Genomic DNA, 26,584 nt, shown 5'->3' on the forward strand with positions numbered 1-26,584 from the left:
AAAAACAAAAAAAAAACAAAGAACTGCCAGGGTGCACACAGAGGAAAAAGTAACACATAATGTGATGCCCCCTCACTCTTCCAGCATACACGAGTCTACGTATGTTACTCCTTGCATCCCCTGCCCCGGGGGTATTGTACACTGCCGGCAGTACCAGTACTAGTATTTTCTGCAGACAGACTGTGATTTCCTAGCAGGGCTCCTCAGTGTAACCCTAGTATTAGAGATGCAGTGACAAGGCCGAGTATGACACAGGGAAGTGTGAAACTATAATACAGTAAAACGTTATTATGTGTAATGGGCCTTTATCCTCATATGACATTGCATTGTCTATTTGTAATCTGCTGCCTCAGCCAATTGCATCTGGACAAAATCCACAGAAAGTCATTGAATTCCAAAAGTCAGCCAACTCTCCCATCTTCAATAGTGGGATGCTCACATTATGCTTTTATACTGAATAGTGATGTGCTCTGTGCTTGCTAGAGGTAAAACAGATCCACTCATATACGCACAAGGCTACTTTATAGAAAACATCAGGAGCAGCTCCAGACCCAGTCAGGAGACCCCCCCTTCCCAGCTCCCACCACGCACAGGAAAGAGCCAAGACTGTCTGGGGCTGCCCGATTTGCTGCTCTGCCTGAACGCAGAGAGGGGAGGAATACCAAAGAGATTACACAGTTGTGTGCCCCCGGGGAAGCACAAGACCAGTCTTGTACAGCCCCAACAAAATAAAAGCTCTTGCTTTGAGTCAGTTGTGAAAACATTTTTCTTCCTTTTGAGACAAGCGAGTGTAGCTGTTGTGTCACACTCAATCCTTACCAGATACACCACATGGCCAAAGGCACGGTGACAGACCTTTGTGTTAGTGTGTTGGCCATTTCAACTACATCTATTGCTATCCGCTGCACGCTCCCTGAGCGCACACTGTACCCAGGGGGCGGATGAGTGTGGACGCCACGACTGGAGCAGTGAGGCACTGACCGGGCCGCTCTGAGGACGCTCCGAGCAGCTGTGCTGGAACGTCCAGGCACCCTGCTAGCTAGATGCGGGGACTGAGGGCCTGAGACAGTGCCGCCTCCACAACATTGCACATGGGGAGAATATACAAACTCCACACAGAGCCTTGGTGGGAATCGAACCCACGATCAATAAAAATGATGTAGGCTTAAAAAGATATTTAACTTGCTGTGTAAAGAAACAAAAAATGTCTACCTGGGGTTATGTATGGAACAAGTTATTTGTATAGTACACACATATTGGGGGTCATTCCGACCCGATCGCTCACTGCAGTTTATCGCGATTCCCTAGCGATCGCCTCTGATTGACAGGCAGAGGCGGTCGCTGGGCGGGAGGGGGCATTACAGCGGCGTTTGGACGCCATTTTGGGGGCGCGGTCCGGCCAACGCAGGCGTGGCCGGATCGTGTGGGAGGCGGGCCGCAGCAGCTGCGTGACATCACACGCAGCCGCTGTAACCAGGGGCAGCGACGAGCAACTCCCGCCCAGCCGCAGAAGCTGCGCTGGCCGGGAGTTACTCAACAAGTACAAAAGCATCGCTGATGTGCGGTGCTTTTATACTTGTGCCAGGGGGGCGGCCAGACAGACATGCGGGGCGGGCTAGCCCTGTGCTGGGCGTCCCCCCGCATGTCTGGGAACATGATCGTAGCTGTGCTAAATTTAGCACAGCTACGATCAACTCGGAATCAACCCCATTATGCAGCACATTACAGAGAATATTTAGTAATTTGCCTCCTTGCCCCAGTGGAGCTTACACTCTATTAATTCCCTATCACTGGGACACACTATGATTAATTTTTAGGCAGCAAGCACCTATCTTACCAGTGTATTTTTGGACTGCGGGAGGAAACTGGAGTACCTGGACGAAACCCACGTAACTTGGGGAGAACATACAAACTCCACACCATTTGGGCAGGAACGGAACACATGACCTCTAGTGACACCACACTGCTGCTTTAAACTATCCTTGTTTTTTTTAGATGCATTTTAAACGTGTTTTCACAAGCACTTGTGACACATTGGGCTTCCACCCATACCGGTAGTGGTCACTAACGCATGAGAAGAGGTTCTGCCACGTTCTAAGATGTTAAACTTTGGGATCCAATGTCGAGAATGAGCCCATTAAAATCGCTCATTGTATATGTGCCCCCTTTGTTTTCATGTGTGTATTTATTTTGTTTACCTGGTACGTCCATGTGTTATGTATGTCCTACACTCCTCACATATCAATCTGAATAATAATACTGATAATGATGAGAAGTCTTGTCCATCACCGGATGAACGGAACCTTTACAGGTCATTGTGTAAATACAGGCTCCAGTACATGTTATCTGTAAGGTTTATGTGTTTACCACCAGCTAATGGAGCGGATGAGATGAATGGTTGCCAGGGAATGCAGGAAAAAGACGGGCGATACTGCACATGGGGTGGTTACCGTAGTGTGATTACCCGCTGTCCTCTCTGTACATATTGGTCCGTTTAGTGAATCTTGACAGATGGACAGCAGTCGTTTCTATCAGCCGGGACGATGACAGATGCCCAGGTGCAGGAGATGCCCCTCATGTTGGACTGCAAAGACAAAATATATTTTATTCAGTGTCATTATTAGCACCTTTCTGTAGACAACTACTGTGAAATGTTCTACAGGCACATTAACCCAATCTACTCTTCATGAGAGATTGAAAGAGGGAGGGAGACAGAGCAGGGCCGTCTTTCCGTATGGGCTCAATGGGCACTTGCCCAAGGGCTCCAGGAGTATAAGGGCCCTAGGCTGATAGCTGAGGGTCTCCTTTTTCTAGTGGTACCAGATTTTTTAAACTTGGCCCTGGGGAACCAGAGATATTCTACTTCAAAGTAGTGGTCCCCATCCAAGCCTGTCAATTGCTCTTCCCATCCAGATATCTCAAGTTCTGTCTGACTTAGAGTTTTTCTGAGGGTATACTCCAAAAGCTGGACTCCCCTCTTTTGGTGGACACTGGCAGCTTGTCTCTACTATGCCCAGAACCAGAGATATTAGCCTTCCAGCAGCTGGTCCCTTCTCCAGCTCTACACGCCTGGTATGCAGTTTTATATTTTCATTGGTGGATTGCTCCGGCTCCTGAACTCTGATCCCCAAGTCCCCAGTACCTCCTGAAAGGTGGGACTCTCTAGTGTTTTATCCCTTTGAAATTTAAGAAATCTATTACCAGGAACTGGAGATATCTGCAGTCAAGCAAGCTGCCCTCCCACCAGGAAATTATGAATATTAAGCCCTTTCCACTATCTACCCCTCCCCTGCGTATTAAACACCCCCTACCACCCTGGAAGTCATGTACTGGGGCCCCTTCATTCAGCCCAATGCCCCCTTCTACTGCTTGGTGTTCTCCCTCCTGCCCCATCTCCCACCATCTGTGCAGTAAAGGAGTAATTAGCAGAAATTACTCCTCCTGGTCCTACATGCTGAGCGGAAGACAGAACACCCCCTACTGCCCGCGGGACATCAAAGCTGCTGCTGATAGCACCCCACACCCCTACCGCTGGAGGATGGGTAGGGGCCCCAGTGCATTGCTGTGCCCAGGGGCCTACAGTGTTCTTAAGACGTCCCTGAGAGAGAGGACAGGACATGTACTAACCTTAAATAATGCGGGCAAAACTCAGAAAATGCAGTCTTCTGAGTTTTGACTGCGCTCTCATCATATGTACAAACTCCAGAACATGATGCATTCCAGAGCTTGGAGAGAGAGAGAGAGAGATAGAGATAGAGATAGAGAGAGAGAGAGAGAGAGAGAGAGAGAGAGAGAGAGAGAGAGAGAGAGAGAGAGAGAGAGAAGGAGAGAGAGAAGGAGTGAGATTGGGGAGAGAAATAGAGAAGGAGAGAGAGGCAGGGAGAGTGGGTGGGGGGAGAGAGAGAGAGGAGGGGGAGAGAGAGGGGAGGGCGGTGAAAACACACACACAGAGTGACAGTGAGAGAAAGACAAAGCAGGTGTAAGAGACCGACAGAAAGAGAGACAGAGGGAAACCGAAAGAGAGAGATAGAAGAAAGAACCAGACATATACACAACAGAAAATACAGAGACGGACACAGAATTAAGCAAAGAGACAGATGGAAAGAGAAAGAGACAGACATAGCTAAAGAGAGACGTACACACGGGATGCGGTTATGTGACCGGCCCAACCTGTACACACCTACATACAGAGAGAAACACAACGATGATCACAGAGAAAGTCAGAGACACAGAGAGACACACACCATAGAAGAGAGAGTCAGAGACACTTAGGTCTGATTCGGACGTAGATACAGACGCACAATGCTTTATATATAGAGAAACAGAGAGATAGATACAGAAACCATGAATAAAGGAGAGAGAGAGAGAGAGAGAGAGAGAGAGAGAGAGAGAGAAACAAGCAGTGAGAGACAGAGGGTCTGATTCTGAGTCGATGCAGAAACACAAACCCATCTGCGACTTTATGCAAATTCTGCGGCAGACTCTTTATCTTATACATATGTGTGCGAGTCGGGTCGCCACTGCCAGTGTTTACCCGCCGCAGCAAAAGCAGTTCGTCCCCTTCAGCCACAATTGGATTCCCCCCTGTGAATGTTCATCTCACTAGACCATCAATAAACGGGAAGTAGTAATTAGCAGCTGTCTCTGACTTTATCATTTTGTTACAGAATAATCAATGGGATTTACACCTTATGTACGTCTTACCTGCCCGTGTTTGAGCCTGGACTTAGAGTAAATATAAGGACAAGCTACATGGGGCTTATTCACTACACACCGACGATGTGTTCCTTAGTTCTCATGCTAATGTCGTTCATTCAAAGGTGGTTTGTAACATATAACATAATGAGCTAAATACTCAGTAGTTAAGAATTCACTGCAAAGTAAAAGCTTTATCAACTTAACTATTACTGGAAACAAGTCTTTTGACAAGAAACATTTTGCTACAAGAGTCACTGAGGGCGAGAAGAAGACAAAAGGCAGAGAGCGCTGGGGGTAAGGATAGTACAGGGAAGGGAACGAAAGGGAGGAGAACACTGCCTGAGAGATGGGTGTGGTATGTTAGGTAGATTAGATTTAGGTCGACAGTGTCTAGGTCGACCACTCTTGGTTGACAGTAAGTAGGTATGGTTTCTAGATCGACAGGGACTCTAGGTCGACATGAGAAAAGGTCAACATGAGGTTTTTTTACTTTTTTTGGTGTCATTTTCTCCGTACAGTGACCGGGAACCCTAATTAGTGCACCGTGCTTTGGGCAAGGTGCATCGCTGCGCTCGGCATGGGTTACTGTTCCCAATTGTAGTCCACGTGGATCGTAAAGTATGAAAAAGTTCTAAAAATTAAAACATTTTTTTTTTAAACTCATGTCGACCTTGTGTCATGTCGACCTAGAACATATCGACCTAGAGTCCCTGTCCACCTAGAAACCATGTCCACCTACTTACTGTCGACCAATAGTGGTCGACCTAGACAGTGTCGACCTAAAGACCGGATCACCTGAGAGATAACGTTCTACAAGCAGTGGGGTAGGGATGGCCATCGACCATCGATGATTCAAAATCATCAATGGTTTATGGCCGATGTAGAATGCTTTTGCCATCGATGGGGCGAGAACCAGATGGTTTCCCTCCATTGATGGAAAGGTATAACCAAATACTTTTTTTTTTTTTTAAATGTGGTGCCGGGACATGGAGCATAGATCTGCCCCCCGACACCCGCTAAGCCACGCCCCTGGTTTTTTATTAGTCCGAAAACCAGCCAGCACCTTTCAGTGGTGGCCATCGAGTGGTGCAAACCATCGATGGATCGCCATAGATGGTTTGTGTACCACTAATTGTTATCATCAATGGTATCATCAATGGCAGCCATCGATGGCCATCCCTACAGTGGGGTAGCATAGGAAGAGTGAACTGGGAAGGAGACAAGGTGGATAGGAGTTAAGCGGAAGGCTGGCAGGCTACATGAAGAGGTGTGTCATCGGGGAATTTTTATAGCGAAGGAGGACTGGAAGAAAGTCGCACATGGCGAGGAAGAGTGTTCCAGGGAAGGGGCACAGTGGGAGAATGCAAAGGGGAGAGGTAGATACCATGCAGCGAGATATAAAACTGAGAGCAGCAACAGCGTTAATGATAGTTTGGAATGGCAGCATAGTCAGGAGATAATGAGAGACGGGGAGAGAGAGAGGTCAGAGGAGGAGAGGTACATTTCAGCACCATCAGTGTAAAAAGATGGCATTGGGGGCCGAAGAAGTTGCTGAGATTTCCAAAGGTGGATGTGTAGAGGGAGAAGAGAAGAGGAGGCCAGAAAAGGTCCTTGGGGAGCACCAACAGGTAGTGGAAGCGAAGGAGAGGTGGAGTTAGAGGAAGAGATGGAGAAGGATCAGTTGAAGATGAGAAATACAGTAGTGGAGACCAGTGGAATGAAACACGTACATCCTTTGAGTAACCTATATAAAATCCAATCTCTGTTCAGCCATTACTGCATTGGAATACCATACTAGTGATCAAGCAGCGGCACAAAGAGTAGAATGTCACAGCCAAGATATGATCATCAAACAGGAGACGCCTTTAAGCAGACTAGACACCTGATGAATGCAACTCAATACAATAGAACCAAAGTGACTAAACTGTTACTTAGAAACGGTCCAATGATGGATTTTATACGTATTGTTTTGCATGATCTATTTTCCCCCTTTCTCTCTTTTAGATGTTGGTGATGCAATTATTTTTTTTGAGCATGTAATAGGGGGAATGTAATTGTTTTTAGAAGCCCTCCATGCTGGCGGGCAGAAATATGCGAAAAGTGACCCGTTTGGATGTCCAAACAGCAATTTTTGCTTTGCACCCAGAACTGGTTTTGCTGCTTTACGTAACTAAACCCAATCTGCTTGCGCTCAATCAGTGCAAATTTTAACTGCAACTCGCGATCGCCCCAAAACAATTGAATTGCCCCCATAGTGTGTCATGACGTTACAAGGATTTTCATGGAAAGTCTAATTTCTACAGATCTACAGCATTCACGTGATGCATGCACATGATCTTCTGTTTCTCCATATTTACAGTGTTGCTTTATTCCCTGTATATTACGGGGATCGGTAAGATATCCCGGCGCACGGAATGCCGAATGTCATTATACGGACATCGGTATCCCAAGAGGTGGAATGCTGGCAGGGGGGGTAAGCGCAACTAAGCCCCCTGCGAGCTCGGTGGTGAGCTTCGCTCGCCATAGCTTCTATTCTCCCTCTATGGGTGTCGTGGACACCCATAGAGGGGAATCACCTACCTCGCCGGTATAACGTCAGTGGTATGGTGCCCCTGTCCGGATCCCGGCGTCTGTATTGTGACCGCCAGGATCCCGATGATCTGTATGCTAACCAAATACCATATTACAATTTACTTTATTATACATTTCCTCCATTATGTGCTAGATTTGTTTGTCAGGCTTTCACTAATGACTAGCGTCATTACACGCTTCTCACACATTTACTGCAAAGCTGCCTATTACTGTGTTTTATCTTTGCCTTTTTTTTACCCCATCTGAAAACAGCCGTAGACCCTACAAAAAGAATTTAGATAGTACCGAACCATTCGTAGCATAAGCCGATGGCTTTGGGTTTGTGTGAATAGTTGCAGACCCTCTATCCAGGACACCTCTCAGAATCAGGCCGATATGACCCATCAGCCCAGGGCTATAAAACTTGACAACTATTGAGCCAATTTGTACACGGTGAACATGTGCAATGTTTTCTTCCTTTTTCACACTGATCATCCAATCTGGACCCTATGTACCTGGAAACAGGCAGGATATATTACATGATCACTGGGTCCCAAATTCGGTCCTCAAGGACCTATAACCAGAGGTTAAAGTGAGCCTGAACGGGGTGGAACTGCGTTACGTCAGTTCCATTTGGACACGGCACCAGCTCCGCCTCCTCCGGCTCACCTAACCCATGATGTCAGCCGGCGCCGCAGAGAGATGCTGGGTGCCCGCTGAGATTTTGTTACCAGCGGGGCACATGTCTCCCTCTCCACATCGCAAGTCGGAGGCAGGAGCTCACTACTGAGCTCCGGCTTCCGGAATTTGCAGTGTGCGGCGTGCACTATGGGGGAGACGTCGTGACATCTCTCCCATAGTTCCGAGGAGTGGGCGGCAAGGAAGCAGTGGACGGCAGCGGTCAGACGTAGGAGCGGGACTTAAGGTGAGTATATTGTGTTTGCTTTTTTGTCTGTAAGCGGCACTATTAGAGGGGGCAAAACTAAATGGAGCATATCAACTGCGGGCATTTCTACACAGGGCATATCAAATGGGGGCATTTCTACAAGGGGCATAACTAAAAGGGGCATATCTCCTGGGGGCATAACTATACAGGGGCATATCCCCTGGTGGAATAACTAAAGGGGACATATCTATAGGGGCATAACTGCAGGGGGCATAGCTACATGGGGGCATTACTTCTGGGGACATAAGGGGCACTACTACTGGGGGCACTGCATAAGGAGCATCAATACTATGGGCTCTACCACTACAGTGGGCATTGCATAAGGGGCACTAATACTGTGGGCATTATGTGTATTTGGGGTGCTACTACTGTGGGCTTTCTGTATAAGGGGCACTATTGTGTGTGATAACATGAATAAGGGACAATATTATGTAGTGTAATGTGAATAAGATTGTGTTACTGTGCGGCGTAATTTGAATTGGGGATATAGGGGGTAATTCCAAGTAGATCGCAGCAGGATTTTTGATAGCAATTGGGCAAAACCATGTGCACTGCAGGGGAGGCAGGTATAACATGTGCAGAGAGAGTTAGATTTGGGTGGGTTATTTTGTTTCTGTGCAGGGTAAATATCGGCTGCTTTATTTTTACACTGCAAATTAGATTGCAGATTGAACACACCCCACCCAAATCTAACTCTCTCTGCACATGTTATATCTGCCTCCCCTGCAGTGCATATGGTTTTGCCCAATTGCTATCAAAAATCCTGCTGCAATCAACTTGGAATTACCATTATTATTGGGTGACCACGCCCCTTTCTTGCTGAGACCATGCACCTTTCTGTGCCGCGCGCTGCAGGCGCACGGGCAGGGGGAGCTGAGGTCCACCACCTCTCTAGGACCACTTTAAGCACTGCCCCCAACAGGTCACGTTTTCCAGGTCTCCTCACAGAATCGCAAGTGAAATATTTATCTCCACTTGTAGTTCTTTTAAAATGTGTCAGTGAGTAATGAGTACACCTGTGCACCTGCTAGGTGACCTGGAAAACATGTGTCAAAGTCGAAAAATATTGTGATGCATACACCATGTACTAACCCCATACACATGCCCGCTGCCCGTGCACTTGTTCCGCCGTGCGTGCACATATCCGCAATTTGCGTATGATCGCTCCCGCGGTCCTGCGCGTGGTATGGGTATTTACGGCGGGGTTTGTGAGCGCATAGAGGGTTATCAGAACATTACATATTTAACCCAAATAGTGTACATTGTACACATAGCCCCCCTGCACCACATCAGCAAGTATCAACAGTTTAAATGATTCCATGACTAAGGGATTCGCCTTTGCATGATAGGAAGGGACAGACTAAGGTTAGAAGGTGATGTCTAGTATCCAGCTGTAGGGTATTTTAAGGGTAACATTCCGGTGTTGGTTAGAGAAAGATCGCATGTTCCAGCGTATAGTTATGTGCAGAAGTAAAATATAGATATAAACTGTATTTACTGTATATTATGTATGCGGCGGGAATCCAGAGGATACCACCCCCAAGAGCAGTTGAGAAAGACATCGCCCACCTTTTCAAATCAACCTATGACCTCTCCTGTAATGTAAAGATGCATCTCTGTGTCCAATGGACAATGAGATTACAGTGACCATTATATTGTGTATGGAAGTTGTGTATAAAAAGCCTGTTGCTGCCTGGCTGGTCAGAAGACTCTGAACACTATCTACCTGATAAGCGGAGGACTGGTCCAGGTTGCGCAAGCGAACATTCTCACGTATGTACATTTTCTGTAGCCATTACTCTGTTGTAGATTTATCTTGTTAGCCTGTAGTGTATAATTTGTACTGTTATCCTTTTTGAAATAATCCACTGTGGCCTTAGAACCCTGTGGTTCACTACATATCGGTGTTGTGTCCTCATTTCCCTGCTAGGGTTTAAAGCGTATGTAACTATATAAGGTTTAAGAGTGTATTGATAAGGTGTACGCACTGCGGGTACTTTATACCGTCAGCGCTACTTAAGGTTTAAGGTATAACATCATTGCAGTGCTTTGCTGCATAAAGGTTTAAAGTATAATCATATCAATACATTGTATTACTAATAAGGTTTAAAGGTTATCAATTGAGTGTGCGCTCACTGTGTGTACTTTGTACCCCCAGCGCGGCATTGGTACGCTAAGACCGTACAACTTACAGGACTCTGTACGCAAATAGCGTGCAAACTGTGTAGCGTGTATATTCAGTCTAGCGGCCATAGCGGCACCAAGGTAAAAGTGTATTTAGAGGTATAGCTTTATGGTTTAAGATAATATCGACATTATCAATTGGGGGCATCGTCCGGTTTTTCCTCATACCCACAGCCTAGCAGGTTAAAGCAGACTTCATCTATCAGCAAAGGGCGGAAAGGTGTCTAGGTATCCTACGTAAGCCTTTTCCTGGTAGTAGAATACACTGATAAACCCTACCTCAATTGCTGATATGATGGCGTCTGCTCTGCATGGTTTGTAGGGATGCTGGTGGGATCCGTAAGGTAAGAACGCAAAGCTATTTTTAAAGTCTGTAAATTTCTGCTTGGCGCCAAATGCGCACACAACACACACATACACCTGTATTTTGTACTTTGCATATCTGCTCGCATTGTTGCCATAAGTATTGATTATTAGATTCATTTAGACCTGTACTGAGAAATTTGTTGCTATTTAGTTAAAATATAGAGTTAATATTTAAGGAAATAAGTGTAAGACGCATACGCAGCCTGGCCTAGTTGTAAAGGTTTATACAGAAGAAACGTGTGTGGTGTTAAGTGAGCGATTATAGTTAATATCGCTTACATTTATAAAAGTGTGGGATTTGTACTACTGCGGACGTACGGTCTTTGTACACGTGTCTCGGACAAAGTACGGGACTGCGTACGCTACGTAAAGACATACGCACGTGGCGTGTTTACGCAACGTGCGTAAAGGTACGACCGCTAAGTACAAATTACACAATAGCATTGTTTACTTTAGGCGCGAGACGGTAGCCACGCAATAATAGCACAAATTGCTCAGTGTCCAAGATTTAGTTTAAATAAATCCTTTTTTACTGCATTACCTCTGGTACTAAGGCTGTTTATCTGAATGAAAGTTAATTTTCTGTACAGAAATACCAAAGTGTATTTGAGTGAACGAGCGTGAGTGTGCAAACAATAAAGGTTTTGTGGACCCAGGGAATTCAGGATCCCGTAGGAGACCACACCAGGTGAGTGGACACTTGGTGGCGTGAGAGTGGCTTGCTCACGTTAACATTGATTAAAGTACAAAGGAGCAAGGTAGTAGATATCGCAGACCAAAGGTCAGCGAGGTTTTTGTTTAGATACCGCAGCCCAGGGGGTTAGCGAAGAACCCATATAGGCCCGTTTAGATACGCTCCGGCTGAGGTTTCGCAGCCTGAAGAACGATTCCATTGGTCGTACGGCGGATAAGTAACAGTTACCTATACGCTGTGCGATTGGACCGCGCGTTCGTGGGTGCAATACTTAGCGCAACGTGATACCCTTTTTTACGAGCTTTGCGTAAAATCGCGGGATCATTAGCGCTGGGTGTAGCATACGCAAACGTGATTTGTGTAAAAAGTTTTTTGTTTTAAGGGAGTTTCGCTGGTCACTCAGGAAATCTCCAACCACCAATATTAACTGGAAAGGGTAAGTCACTCCCAGATACTTTCAGTGAATAGAGATTACAGAGGAGCCCTAGGTTGGGTACATTGCCTGCGCTATCAACAGTGTATGGAAGTATTGGCCAACGTGGGCGTGAGTGGGTGAGAGCACTCGTTGAACTTTCACCGTTGCCTTACATTGAGTATTTTGGTTTTTTTTTGTAGGAATTAGCTGAGAAGGCAATACCTGCAAAATATGGGGGCCAGTTGCTCAAGTAAGGGACGATCAACCAGGGTTCAGGTTGATATTCCGCGGCCCAAGGGGTCGGCGAGGTACATAATGTGTGAGAAGTATGGATCACACACAGAGGTTTTATGCAATGAATGGGAACGTATGACTGCGGAAGATAGGGAACCATTCCCTAGGGTAGGCAGTTTTGAACCAGAGGTGTTGCAGAATTTAAGGTTTAGGATATGTCTGATAAAATCCCAAAAACAAAGGGTCAGACACACAAACTGTTTACATTTTTGGCAGCAAGAGGGCGATAATAAGAATTTACTTACCGATAATTCTATTTCTCGTAGTCCGTAGTGGATGCTGGGAACTCCGTAAGGACCATGGGGAATAGCGGCTCCGCAGGAGACAGGGCACATCTAAAGAAAGCTTTAGGATCACCTGGTGTGCACTGGCTCCTCCCCCTATGACCCTCCTCCAAGCCTCAGTTAGGATACTGTGCCCGGACGAGCGTACACAATAAGGAAGGATTTTGAATCCCGGGTAAGACTCATACCAGCCACACCAATCACACTGTACAACTTGTGATCTGAATCCAGTTAACAGCATGATAATAGAGAAGCCTCTATAAAAGATGGCTCACTACAACAATAACCCGAATTTTTTGGTAACAATAATTATGTACCAGTATTGCAGACAATCCGCACTTGGGATGGGCGCCCAGCATCCACTACGGACTACGAGAAATAGAATTATCGGTAAGTAAATTCTTATTTTCTCTGACGTCCTAGTGGATGCTGGGAACTCCGTAAGGACCATGGGGATTATACCAAAGCTCCCAAACGGGCGGGAGAGTGCGGATGACTCTGCAGCACCGAATGAGAGAACTCCAGGTCCTCCTCAGCCAGGGTATCAAATTTGTAGAAGTTTACAAACGTATTTGCTCCTGACCAAGTAACTGCTCGGCAAAGTTGTAAAGCCGAGACCCCTCGGGCAGCTGCCCAAGATGAGCCCACCTTCCTTGTGGAGTGGGCATTTTAAGATTTTTGGCTGTGGCAGGCCTGCCACAGAATGTGCAAGCTGAATTGTACTACAAATCCAACGAGCAATCATCTGCTTAGAAGCAGGAGCACCCAGTTTGTTGGGTGCATACAGGATAAACAGCGAGTCAGATTTTCTGACTCCAGCCGTCCTGGAAACATATATTTTCAGGGCCCTGACCACGTCAAGCAACTTGGAATCCTCCAAGTCCTTAGTAGCCGCAGGTACCACAATAGGTTGCTTCATGTGAAATGCAGAAACCACCTTAGGTAGAAATTGAGGACAAGTCCTCAATTCTGCCCTGTCAGAATGAAATATTAAATAAGGGCTTTTATATGATAAAGCCGCCAGTTCTGACACACGCCTGGCTGAAGCCAGGGCTAACAGCATCGTCACCTTCCATGTGAGATATTTTAAGTCCACAGTGGTGAGTGGTTCAAACCAATGTGACTTTAGGAAACTCAACACAACATTGAGATCCCAAGGTGCCACTGGAGGCACAAAAGGAGGCTGTATATGCAGTACCCCTTTTACAAATGTCTGAACTTCAGGCACTGAAGCCAGTTCCTTTTGGAAGAAAATCGACAGGGCCGAAATTTGAACCTTAATGGGCCCTAATTTTAGGCCCATAGACAGTCCTGTTTGCAGGAAATGGAGGAAACGACCCAGTTGAAATTCCTCTGTAGGGGCCTTCTTGGCCTCCCACCACGCAACATATTTTCGCCAAATGCGGTGATAATGTTTTGCGGTTACGTCCTTCCTGGCCTTGACCAGGGTAGGGATGACTTCATCTGGAATGCCTTTTTCCTTCAGGATCCGGCGTTCAACCGCCAAGCCGTCAAACGCAGCCGCGGTAAGTCTTGGAACAGACAAGGCCCCTGCTGGAGCAGGTCCTTTCTTAGAGGTAGAGGCCACGGTTCGTCCGTGAGCATCTCTTGAAGTTCCGGATACCAAGTCCTTCTTGGCCAATCCGGAACCACGAGTATAGTTCTTACTCCTCTCCTTCTTATGATTCTCAGTACTTTTGGTATGAGAGGCAGAGGAGGGAACACATACACTGACTGGTACACCCACGGTGTTACCAGAGCGTCCACCGTTATTGCCTGAGGGTCCCCTGACCTGGCGCAATATCTGTCTAGTTTTTTGTTTAGACGGGACGCCATTATGTCCACCTTTGGTTTTTCCCAACGGTTTACAATCAGGTGGAAGACTTCTGGGTGAAGTCCCCACTCTCCCGGGTGAAGGTCGTGTCTGCTGAGGAAGTCTGCTTCCCAGTTGTCCACTCCCGGAATGAACACTGCTGACAGTGCTATCACATGATTTTCCGCCCAGCGAAGAATCCTTGCAGCTTCTGCCATTGCCCCCCTGCTTCCCGTGCCGCCCTGTCTGTTTACGTGGGCGACTGACGTGATGTTGTCCGATTGGATCAATACCGCCTGACCCTGAAGCAGGGGTTTCGCTTGACTTAGGGCATTGTAAATGGCCCTTAGTTCCAGAATGTTTATATGAAGAGATGTCTCCAGGCTTGACCATAAGCCCTGGAAATTCCTTCCCTGTGTGACTGCTCCCCAGCCTCGCAGGCTGGCATCCGTGGCCACCAGGACCCAGTCCCGAATGCCGAATCTGCGGCCCTCTAGAAGATGAGCACTCTGCAACCACCACAGGAGGGATACCCTTGTCCCCGGTGACAGGGTTATCCGCTGAAGCATCTGAAGATGCGACCCGGACCATTTGTCCAGTAGGTTCCACTGGAAAGTCTTGCGTGGAATCTGCCGAATGGGATTGCTTCGTAGGAAGCCACCATTTTTACCCAGAACCCTTGTGCATTGATGCACTGAGACTTGGTTCGGTTTTAGGAGGTTCCTGACTAGCTCGGATAACTCCCTGGCTTTCTCCTCCGGGAGAAACACCTTCTTTCTGGACTGTGTCCAGGATCATCCCTAGGAACAGAAGACAAGTTGTCGGAACCAGCTGCGATTTTGGAATATTGAGAATCCAATCGTGCTGCCGCAACACTACCTGATATAGTGTTACACCGATCTCCAACTGTTCCCTGGATCTTACCCTTATCAGGGAATCGTCCAAGTAACGGATAACTAAAATTCCCTTCCTTCGAAGGAATATCATTACGGTCATTACTTCAGTAAAGACCCGGGGTGCCGTGGACCATCCCTACGGCAGCGTCCGAACTGATAGTGACAGTTCTGTACCATAACCTGAAATACCCTTGGTGAGAAGGGTAAATTTTGACATGAAGGTAAGCATCCTTGATGTCCCGAGACATCATGTAGTCCCCTTCTTCCAGGTTTGCAATCACTGCTCTGAGTGACTCAATTTTGAATTTGAACCTCTGTATGCAAGTGTTCAAAGATTTTAGATTTTAGATTTTAAAATCGGTCTCCCCGAGCCGTCTGGCTTCGGTAACACAATAGTGTGGAATAATACCCCGTTCCCTGTTGCAGGAGAGGTACCTTGATTATCACCTGCTGGGAATACAGCTTGTGAATGGTTTCCAAAACTGCCTCCCTGTCAGCGGGAGACGTCGGTAAAACAGACCTTTGGAAACGGCGAGGGGGATACGTCTCGAATTCCAATTTGTACCCCTGAAATATTACCAGAAGGATCCAGGGGTCTACTTGCGAGTGAGCCCACTGCGCACTGAAATTCATTGAGAACGGGACCCCACCGTGCCTGAACTTGTAAAGCCCTAGCGTCATACTGAGGGCTTGGCAGAGGCGGAAAAGAGTTTCTGTTCCTTGGAACTGGCTGATCTCTGCAGCCATTTTCCTCTCCCTCTGTCACGAGCAGAAAAGAGGAACCCTTTTGTCCGCTTGCCAACCAGGCCTGCGCCTGATAATACGGCGTCTTATTTTGAGAGGCGACCTGGGGTACATCCCCTCTTTTAAGGCAATACTTCCAAATGCCGTTTGGAATCCGCATCACCTGACCACTTTACTGGTATAATTGGACAACGCACTTATACTTGATGCCAGTCGGCAAATATTCCGCTGTGCATCATGCATATATAGAAATGCATCTTTTAATTGCTCTATAGGCAATAATATACTGTCCTTATCTAGGATATCATATTTCCAGTCAGGGAATCCGACCACGCCAACCCAGCACTGCACATCCAGGCTGAGGCGATTGCTGGTCGCAGTATAACACCAGTATGTGTGTAAATACATTTTAGGATACCCTCCTGCTTTCTATCAGCAGGATCCTTAAGGGCGGCCATCTCAAGAGAGGGTAGAGCCCTTGTTCTTACAAGCGTGTGAGCGCCTTATCCCCCCTAGGGGGTGTTTCCCAACGCACCCTAACCTCTGGCGGGAAAAGGTATACTGCCAATAACTTTTTAGAAATTATCAATTGTTATCGGGGGGAAACCCACGCATTTTATTTCTCAGATTCAGGAAAACTACAGGAAGTTTTTCCTCACCAACATAATACCCCTTTTTTTTGGTGGTATTCATATTATCAGAAAAGTGTAAACTTTTTTCATTGCCTCAATCATGCAATGTGTGGCCCTATTTGGAAATCACGGTTGTCTCTTCACCGTCGACACAGGAATCAGTATCCGTGTCGGCGTCTGTATCTGAGGTAACGGGCGCTTTAGAGCCCCTATATGAGACGTCTGGACATGCACAAGCTGAGTAGCCGGCTGTCTCATGTCAACCACTGTCTTTTATACAAAGCTGACACTGTCACGCAATTTCCACAGTACATCCACTCAGGTGTCGACCCCCCAGGGGGTGACAACACTATTACAGACACTCTACTCCGTCTCCTCATCATTTTTCTCCTCATACATGTCGACACAAACGTACCGACACACAGCACACACACAGGGAATGCTCTGATAGAGGACAGGACCCCACTAGCCCTTTGGGGAGACAGAGGGAGAGTTTGCCAGCACACACCAGAGCGCTATATATATACAGGGATAACCTTATATAAGTGTTTTTCCCTTTATAGCTGCTGTATTGTTTATACTGCGCCTAATTTGTGCCCCCCTCTCTTTTTTAACCCCTTTCTGTAGTGTAGTGACTGCAGGGGAGAGCCAGGGAGCTTCCCTCCAACTGAGCTGTGAGGGAAAATGGCGCCAGTGTGCTGAGGAGATAAGGACGCCGAGAAAGGGGCGGAGCCTATCATCCGTTTTCTTGTATGTTTTGGCAGGGGTTAAATGCATCCATATAGCCCAGGAGTTATATGTGATGCATTTATTTTAGCCATAAAAGGTTTTCTAACGATTTATTGCGTCTCAGGGCGCTGCCCCCCCAGCGCCCTGCACCCTCAGTGACCGGAGTGTGAAGTGTGCTGAGAGCAATGGCGCACAGCTGCGGTGCTGTGCGCCTACCTTTATCTGAAGACAGGAAAGTCTTCTGCCGCCGATTTTTCCGGACCTCTTCGCTCTTCTGGCTCTGTAAGGGGGCCGGCGGCGCGGCTCCGGTGACCCATCCAGGCTGAACCTGTGATCGTCCCTCTGGAGCTAATGTCCAGTAGCCTAAGAAGCCCAATCCACTCTGCACGCAGGTGAGTTCGCTTCTTCTCCCCTTAGTCCCTCGATGCAGTGAGCCTGTTGCCAGCAGGTCTCACTGAAAATAATAAACCTAAACTAAAACTTTCACAAAGAGCTCAGGAGAGCCCCTAGTGTGCACCCTTCTCGTCGGGCACAGAAATCTAACTGAGGCTTGGAGGAGGGTCATAGGGGGAGGAGCCAGTGCACACCAGGTGATCCTAAAGCTTTCTTTAGATGTGCCCTGTCTCCTGCGGAGCCGCTATTCCCCATGGTCCTTACGGAGTTCCCAGCATCCACTAGGACGTCAGAGAAATGCAGAGGGAACTAGCTCACGCAGCTGGTTCCAAACCTAGCAGGAAACTGATGGCAACCGCACCACCACCACCGTATATTACAGGGGAGAAAGTCGCTACAGACAATGGCATACTAATATATGATAAGAGTGAACTTGATAAATATATTAATGCTAACCCGTACAAGTTGTATCCCATTTTAAACTTCCCTCAGGACTGCGAGCAAGAAGATGAGCCCAGCACGATATCGGCACTCTCTCTAGCAGCCACCATACAAGACACCCAAGTGGGCACGGCCCAACCATTAAGAGCAGTAGCAAAGGCCCCTAGCGGAGGGACAGGTGAGGTCGTGTCCACAGGTAAGTACGGTACCGTACATTATGCAGAGACAATAGCACCTCAGATTGTAGAGTCAACACAAAATGATGTAATTGAACTAAATCCTGTCAGGGTGATCGCAGTCCCCAATGGGAAGACTGACGCTCAGGGAATCACTCCCATCAGGAACATTGCTATGCATTGTCCTTGGTCCCGGACAGAATTGAGGACAATTATGTCTGAATTTCCTGATCCCAGAAAGGATCTAGCCACATGTCAGAGGTTTATTAGAGAATTAGGTAACGCCACCGAACCTACAAACAAAGATTGGCGAACAGTGCTACGGGCATGTTTACCCTCCAATATTGACCCCGTGAAATTCATTACTGATTGTAAATTAGACGTAGAAGTACCTCTCACTGATAAATACACTCAGGAGAATGTACGACAGATCAATCTACAATTAGGAGTATATTTCCCTACTGTTGTCAAATGGAATAAAATCTTTTCCATAAGACAAAAAGAAGGTGAAACTGCTTCTGAATATTTCCACCGAGCAGTGCAAGAAATGGCTAGATACACTGGGGTCGAGGACATTAAGGAAAATGTACATCATAGAGAGGTAGCGGTGTCAGTATTAATGGACGGGTTAAAGGAAACATTGAGAACAAGGGTACAAACCACTCAACCTAACTGTAGAGGTATCTCGGTGGCTGCATTAAGAGAGTCCGCTATCGAGCACGATCGGAACATCATTAAGCACAGGGAGTCACAGGGGGATAAGCTGATGACAGTAAGTATAAAAGCCCTTACAACGAAGCCGCATCAGCCAAAACCCCAGACCCCTGATGGTAAGTCGTATGTAGTAAAATGTTATAACTGCCAGAGGGAAGGACATTACGCACGGAACTGTAATTATAAAGGCACACATAAGGTATATCGACCCCCTAGACCAGAACATGAACCACATTATGATACACGTAATAGGGATCAGGGATCGCACAGGAGGAGTTATGAGCAACATGCAGGGGAAACGAGGTACCCACCTAGGAGGGACTGGCAGACCTCTGAAAATTCTTAGCTACCCCCCTCACATATTGTAGCTGCAAGTGCGCTGCGGGAGGGTCACAACATACAATAGGGGTTAGGCCACACCTGTAGTCTGCAGCCAGTGAAGTTGATTGCTAGCCTTGGTAGTGAACCTGAGGTCACAGTTAATGTAGCTGGTAGATCACTACCTTTTCTTGTAGATACATGGGCGGCCAGGTCAGTGTTAAATTTAACGGTAGGTATGAAAACGACGGGTAAAACAATTTCAGCAATGGGGGTAACAGGAATAGTGCAACACTACCCTTTAAGTAGACCAGCGGAGATTACGATAGGGCCTTTGCAGACCAAGCATTCCTTTTTGCTAGCTGCATCGGCTCCGACTAATCTACTTGGGAGAGATTTATTGTGTAAGATGAGGTGTGTCATATATTGTACTCCTGAGGGTGTCTTCTTAGATATACCCGAGAATCACGTTCAGGAAGTGCAGGATATGTTAGACACCCCACAAAAGGTTAATGTCACACTCTGCTGTTATAGACAGGTGTCCATCCAAGGTAGAGGAAATGATCTCCCAGATCCCTCTGGACCAAAGATGGACAAGAAACTGGATTGATGGCGAATGTAGCTCATGTAGTAGTGCAAGTAAAAGATGGTAGGATAGCTCCAAAAATCCCACAGTATCCTCTGAAACCAGAGGTGGAATTAGGAGTGTACCCAGTCATAGAGCGCTTGCTACAACAGGGCATCCTAGTTAGGACATCCAGCACTGCCAATAGTCCCATCTTCCCTGTGAAAAAGAGTGGGGGGAGGGGTTACAGGCTAGTGCAGGATCTAAGGGGGATAAACAAGATAGTTGAGAGCCAATTCTCCGTAGTGCCAAATCCAGCTGTCATTCTCATGCAAATTCCCCCTACTGCAAAAATTTTCACTGTAATTGACCTCTGTTCTGCTTTCTTTTCGGTCCCTCTGCACCCTGACAGCCAATACCTGTTTGCATTCACATACAGGGGAGTACAGTACACATGGACTCGCCTACCCCAAGGTTTCATTGACAGCCCAAGTATTTTCTCCCAGGCTTTGCATGACTGTTTACAATCCTTTCAACCTGAGAGCGGATCAGTATTAATACAGTATGTAGATGACTTACTGCTGTGTTCAGATTCACTCGAGTCGTCCTTGAAAGACACAAAACAGCTTCTGTTTCACCTTTCTAATACGGGACACAAGGTTTCAAAGGATAAGTTGCAGCTGTGCCAGACCAAGGTAAAATATTTGGGACATTGCTTGACACAAGGACTGAGACACCTCACCGCTGATAGAATACAGGCGATTCGCGACATGACTCTGCCACAAACCCAGCAGCAGATCCGCACTTTACTTGGAATGTGTGGGTACTGCCGAAACTGGATCCCAGGGTTCTCCATACTGGCTTTACCTTTGCAGGAAATGGTCTCCTCGAACAAACCAGATCGGATCTCTCACACAGATGAGTCCGAACTGGCATTTGAGAGACTTAAACAATGTCTATCACAGGCACCTGCATTAGGCATGCCAGATTATGGGAAACCCTTTGAATTGTACGGTACGGAAAGTGCTGGGTGTGCGGCAGGTGTCCTAACCCAGAGACATGGTGATGCCAACAGGCCGGTAGCTTACTACAGTGCACAGTTGGACACCGTAGCGCGGTCTCTCCCCACATGCTTGCGAAGTGTTGCAGCGATAGCTTTGCTAGTGAGTAAAAGCGAAGACGTAGTGTTAGGACACAACCTGACCATCCATACACCTCATGCAGTGTCAGCCTTACTGAACTCTGCCCAAACCAGACATGTCTCATCAGCACGGTTTACAAGGTGGGAATTAGCACTAATGGCCCCTGTAAACATCACCATAAAGAGATGCAGCGCACTAAATCCTGCAACTTATCTGCCAGGTGTGCCTGGACAGGCACAAAGGGTGGAGGATGAGAATGATGGTGAAGGAGGATTTAGTATAGACACTGACACACATGATTGTATGGAATATCTGAACCAAACGTTCACTGCAAGACCCGACATTAGTGACAACCCACTGGAAGGCGTAGATTTTACTTTTTACACTGACGGTAGTTGCCACAGACAGATGGTCTCGGGAGACTTGTGTACTGGATACGCAGTCGTAGATGACAGAGGTATCATAGAAGCTGAGCCCCTGGGCCCACCGCACTCAGCACAAGTTGCTGAACTGGTCGCCCTAACCAGAGCGTGTGATTTGGCTAAGGGTAAGTCAGCCAATACATATACAGATTCTAGGTATGCCTTTGGAGTAGTGCATGATTTCGGGGCCCTATGGCGCCTCAGAAATTTCATGACGGCAGCTGGCACACCTGTAGCGCATGCATCCCACATAAAAAGGCTTCTAACAGCGATACAGGAACCTGACAGAGTGGCTGTTATCAAGTGCAAAGCCCACACTTACAGTCAAGACCCAGTGTCACTTGATAACAGCCGGGCAGACGAAGCTGCTAAATCAGCAGCCAGCACCCCCATACAAACAGATATCACATCACTGATGATATTCAACACCGTCAACACACAAAAATTAAGTGAAATGCAAAATTTGTGTTCTCCACAGGAAAAGGCAGTCTGGAGGTCAAAAGGATATGGCCAGGAGTCCTCAGGACTCTGGACAGATGGACAGGGTAAGCCAGTAGCCCCCAGAGCATATCTTCCAAGCTTAGCTGAGGCGGCACACGGTCTGACTCATCTGGGCAAAGAGGGTATGTGTAAGCTGGTGGGAGCCTACTGGTGTGCGCCAGGATTCTCTTCTCATGCGGGTAAGAGAGCAATGACATGTCTTATCTGCTTGAGGAAGAATATTGGAAAGTCAATACCAACAGAACCATCCCATATCCCGCCAACAGACGGCCCTTTTCAGGTAATACAGATTGATTTCATACAGTTACCACCCTGCAGAAATTTAAAATATGTGTTAGTCTGTATTGATGTGTTTTCGAATTGGGTAGAAGCATTCCCCGCTGCCACAAATACTGCTACGTTCACTGCAAAGAAAATTGTGCAAGAATTTGTGTGCAGATATGGTATCCCTAGGATAATTGAAAGCGATAGGGGTACCCATTATACAGGTGAAGTCTTTCAGGTTATGTGCAAACTGATGGGAATTAATAGCAAGCTGCATACTCCGTACCGCCCACAGGCGAGTGCGAAGGTGGAAAGAGTAAACAGCACTATTAAGAACAAGCTGAGCAAAGTGATGGCTGAAAATGGATTGTTGTGGCCAGAAGCTTTGCCACTTGTATTGTACAGCATCAGAACCACTCCCAGGTCCCCCCTTAACCTATCACCCTTTGAGATTCTTTTTGGTCGACAACCCCATGTAATGATTGACCCCCAGGATGATTTGAAATGCAATAATGAGGTGACTGTAAAATATTTGGTTAAGATGAGCCAGCAGCTGAGGAATCAAAACAGAAATCTAAAGCTGGTGATTCCTGACCTACCGAACAGTAATTGTCATGACATTGAACCTGGGGATTATGTAATGATTCGAAATTTTCTACGCTCAGGTTGCCTCATTGACAGGTGGGAAGGACCGTACCAAGTCTTACTAACCAGCACGACAGCATTAAAGGTTGCCGAAAGAGAGACTTGGGTCCACTCGTCCCACTGTAAGAAGGTCGCTGACCCAGAGAGAACCCGTGACAAAGAGCAGAGTGTAGAGAACATCGTATCACTGGAGTTTCTGTTCCGGGAAGGTTGAGAGGCAGGACTGTTGTCACGGCACCTGAGCACGGAGAACAACAAGACCAGAGGCGGTTGTCGCACCAATTTTTCTTTTTCCTTTTTATTATTTTCTCCATCTCCCATCACCCTCCTATCCTCCCCCTTCTTGTTCCCTTTTCTCTCCCCTTAACAAGATGGACTTACCCCAAGAGACTGCGTTCCGGGTTTTCCTGTTGACCCTGTTGTTGACCAGAGCAGTCTGTTTCGGTGAGAGTGCCAGAGAGGTCGAGAAAGGATCTGGAATGGGTTCTGATGGCAAGGACGGATTTGTAGGATTCCAAGAGCAACACATCCATCGAGCAAAGGCGAGTATCAGAAAACGATCTGGTAGTCAGGAAACTAGGAGGCACTGTGAAGGGTTATTGGCTGAGGAAAATTGTATTTGTAGGAACTGTGAAAACATAGTTGAGGACGGGTGCATCCAGAGATGTCAGTCCAGCCTTAATATCAACATGGACCGTCATCCATTGAGTGATTATCACTCACTAGTGGGCAAGGTTTTAAACCAAACAGAATGCTGGGTGTGCTCACAAGTACCTCAAGGTCAGAGCAAGTCAGGACTAGTACCGTACCCGTTAGCAATAGATGAGGTACTCGAATTACGGGGTGGGAGACCGGTGGACAAGAAATTTAATATTTCTAGGCCCCCTAGTTTGAAGCTCCACCAGTATCATGTAGATAGATCCTTAGTGTGTTTCAACATTTCCAATTCCCGAAAGCCGGGAAATTGGGAGGTGACATGGAATAACCAGACCATGGCATTTTCACACAGAGCTGATAGGATACCCATAGACTCTGAACTTATACGCCAAATAGCCGACGGTGGAAGGTATTTTCGGTATAGGTATACTCAAGGAAGTAAGACCATGCGGGTTGGAGAAGTATCACCAGGGTACTGTGCGCATATCATACAGCCTGATACGTGTACTGAACAGATGAGAGAACTAGGGATTGGGTTTTTCACGTGGAAAGTTTGCAATATGGTAATGTCATATTCTGTCCCATATGTTCTCCCCGATGATACCTATTTCATATGCGGGAGGAAGGCGTATAAGTGGCTTGCCCCAAACTCAGAGGGATTGTGTTACATTGGAAGAGTGTTGCCAGAAGTAATGACCATAACCCATGATAAGATGAAAGACGTTCACCGCAGTGCTCAAGCTCCTTATACTCATACTCACTATGAACACATCGTTAAGAGACACCTCATAGATAGGACAGAGCACGCAGCCTCTGATTTAATCCACCGGGATTCAATTCCTACTCGCGCTAGACATCACCCGCACCGCCAGAGGAATTATAAATTATAGGTATATCCACGCGCTAGCAAACCTGATAGATAATATCACCGAGATGTATGATGACACCTTCAGGTATACAGGAAGGGAGTTGCAAGCTTACAAAACGGAACTGATCCAGCACAGGATGGTCCTCAATTATATCACAGTGGTGACAGGCGGGTACTGTGTCACTTTGGCAACTCAGTATGGTGTGAAGTGCTGCACGTATATTACAAACAGCACTGATGACCCAACCGAGGTCATAGATCAAAAGATGGACGATATCTTGCAGTTGAAGTGGGAGTTCCGAAGGAGACACAACCTTACCCTTACTGCTGTGAGTAATGAACGGACCGGCTGGGTCTCATGGTTGAACCCACGGAATTGGTTCTCAGGTTTAGGAGAATGGGCACAAAATGTTATCATGAGTGTAGGAAAGTTTCTACTTTGTATCCTGGGAGTCGTCATAATTATTGGCTTGATATTTAGGTGTGTTCGAATTTTAACGCAGCGCAAGCACGGTACCAAAGTGATGAGTTTAAGGAGCGGGGGCATTGGTACAGCAGCAGATTTAATTTATGACCCATCAATAGAGACAAGGTTGTGATAAGACGTGATTCCACGGCCCGTTTCTTTCACCCGTTTTTCCTTTGTTTTCCCTCAGCAAAAATACACCCATCCGGAAAAGACTTCAATCAACACCCAAGAATGATTACGCAAATATTATGTGAATGTATTTTTGATATGTTTCTTATCTTCATCTCTACAACCTTCAGGTAGTGACACACATAGTCGACAGGTGATATCCACATATTAGCATTCACATATGTTCTCCCTCCATGTATCATCAACTAAATGTGCACCCCATTTGTTGGAACAAGAAGCCGAAAAGAGCTCGGTAGTGTTTGTTGGCCCACTTACAGACCCTTAATACGGGATAAGAAGGATTTAATGTATGCTTCGCAATACCTCGAAGCTTATCTAGAACATATACGGCACGATAATACATGTCCCTCAGACATGGATTTCATACATACATACATGCTTTTACTATCCCACTAGGTCATACATTTCCCACCTACACCTCTCCTCCTACCATCCAATCATCTGTAGATATTTGTATTGTGTATTTTATCCAATCATCTGTAGATATTGTATAGTATATTTTTCTGTTTAATGTTTAGATAGTGGCAGTTATTGTTGACTGCCAAATGGTGGACTGTCAAAGTCGAAAAATATTGTAATGCATACACCATGTACTAACCCCATACACATGCCCGCTGCGCGTGCACTTGTTCCGCCGTGCGTGCACATATCCGCAATTTGCGTATGATCGCTCCCGCGTTCCTGCGCGTGGTATGGGTATTTACGGCGGGGTTTGTGAGCGTATAGAGGGTTATCAGAACATTACATATTTAACCCAAATAGTGCACATTTTACACATAGCCACCCCGCACCACATCAGCAAGTATCAACAGTTTAAATGATTCCAGGGCTAAGGGATTCGCCTTTGCATGATAGGAAGGGACAGACTAATGTTAGAAGGTGATGTCTAGTATCCAGCTGTAGGCTATTTTAAGGGTAACATTCCGGTGTTGGCTAGAGAAAGATCGCATGTTCCAGCGTATAGTTATGTGCAGAAGTAGAATATAGATATAAACTGTATTTACTGTATATTATGTATGCGGCGGGAATCCAGAGGATACCACCCCCAAGAGCAGTTGAGAAAGACATCGCCTACCTTTTCAAATCAACCTATGACCTCTCCTGTAATGTAAAGATGCATCTCTGTGTCCAATGGACAATGAGATTACAGTGACCATTATATTGTGTATGGAAGTTGTGTATAAAAAGCCTGTTGCTGCCTGGCTGGTCAGAAGACTCTGAACGCCATCTACCTGATAAGCAGAGGACTGGTCCAGGTTGCGCAAGCGAACATTCTCACGTATGTACATTTTCTGTAGCCATTATTCTGTTGTAGATTTATCTTGTTAGCCTGTAGTGTATAATTTGTACTGTTATCCCTTTTGAAATAATCCACTGTGGCCTTAGAACCCTGCGGTTCACTACATATCGGTGTTGTGTCCTCATTTCCCTGCTAGGATTTAAAGCATATGTAACTATATAAGGTTTAAGAGTGTATTGATAAGGTGTACGCACTGTGGGTACTTTATACCGTCAGCGCTACTTAAGGTTTAAGGTATAACATCATTGCAGTGC

General features: G+C 46.6%; 1 protein-coding gene across 4 annotated transcripts in view; it reads right to left on the reverse strand.

Annotated features, from left to right (window-relative positions):
- The window catches only part of ZNF532 (zinc finger protein 532), a 128,785-nt gene that overhangs the window by 81,364 nt on the left and 20,837 nt on the right, over positions 1-26,584 (reverse strand). For 3 of the 4 annotated variants that reach the window (XM_063959407.1, XM_063959390.1, XM_063959398.1), the window contains one exon: positions 2,451-2,584. The gene's annotated coding sequence lies outside the window, so the exon portion shown is untranslated. The remainder of the gene's footprint in view (positions 1-2,450; positions 2,585-26,584) is intronic. The other variant, XM_063959416.1, reaches the window with a different exon arrangement.

The sequence above is a fragment of the Pseudophryne corroboree genome, chromosome 1, assembly GCF_028390025.1.
Source record: "Pseudophryne corroboree isolate aPseCor3 chromosome 1, aPseCor3.hap2, whole genome shotgun sequence".
NCBI lineage: Eukaryota > Metazoa > Chordata > Amphibia > Anura > Myobatrachidae > Pseudophryne > Pseudophryne corroboree.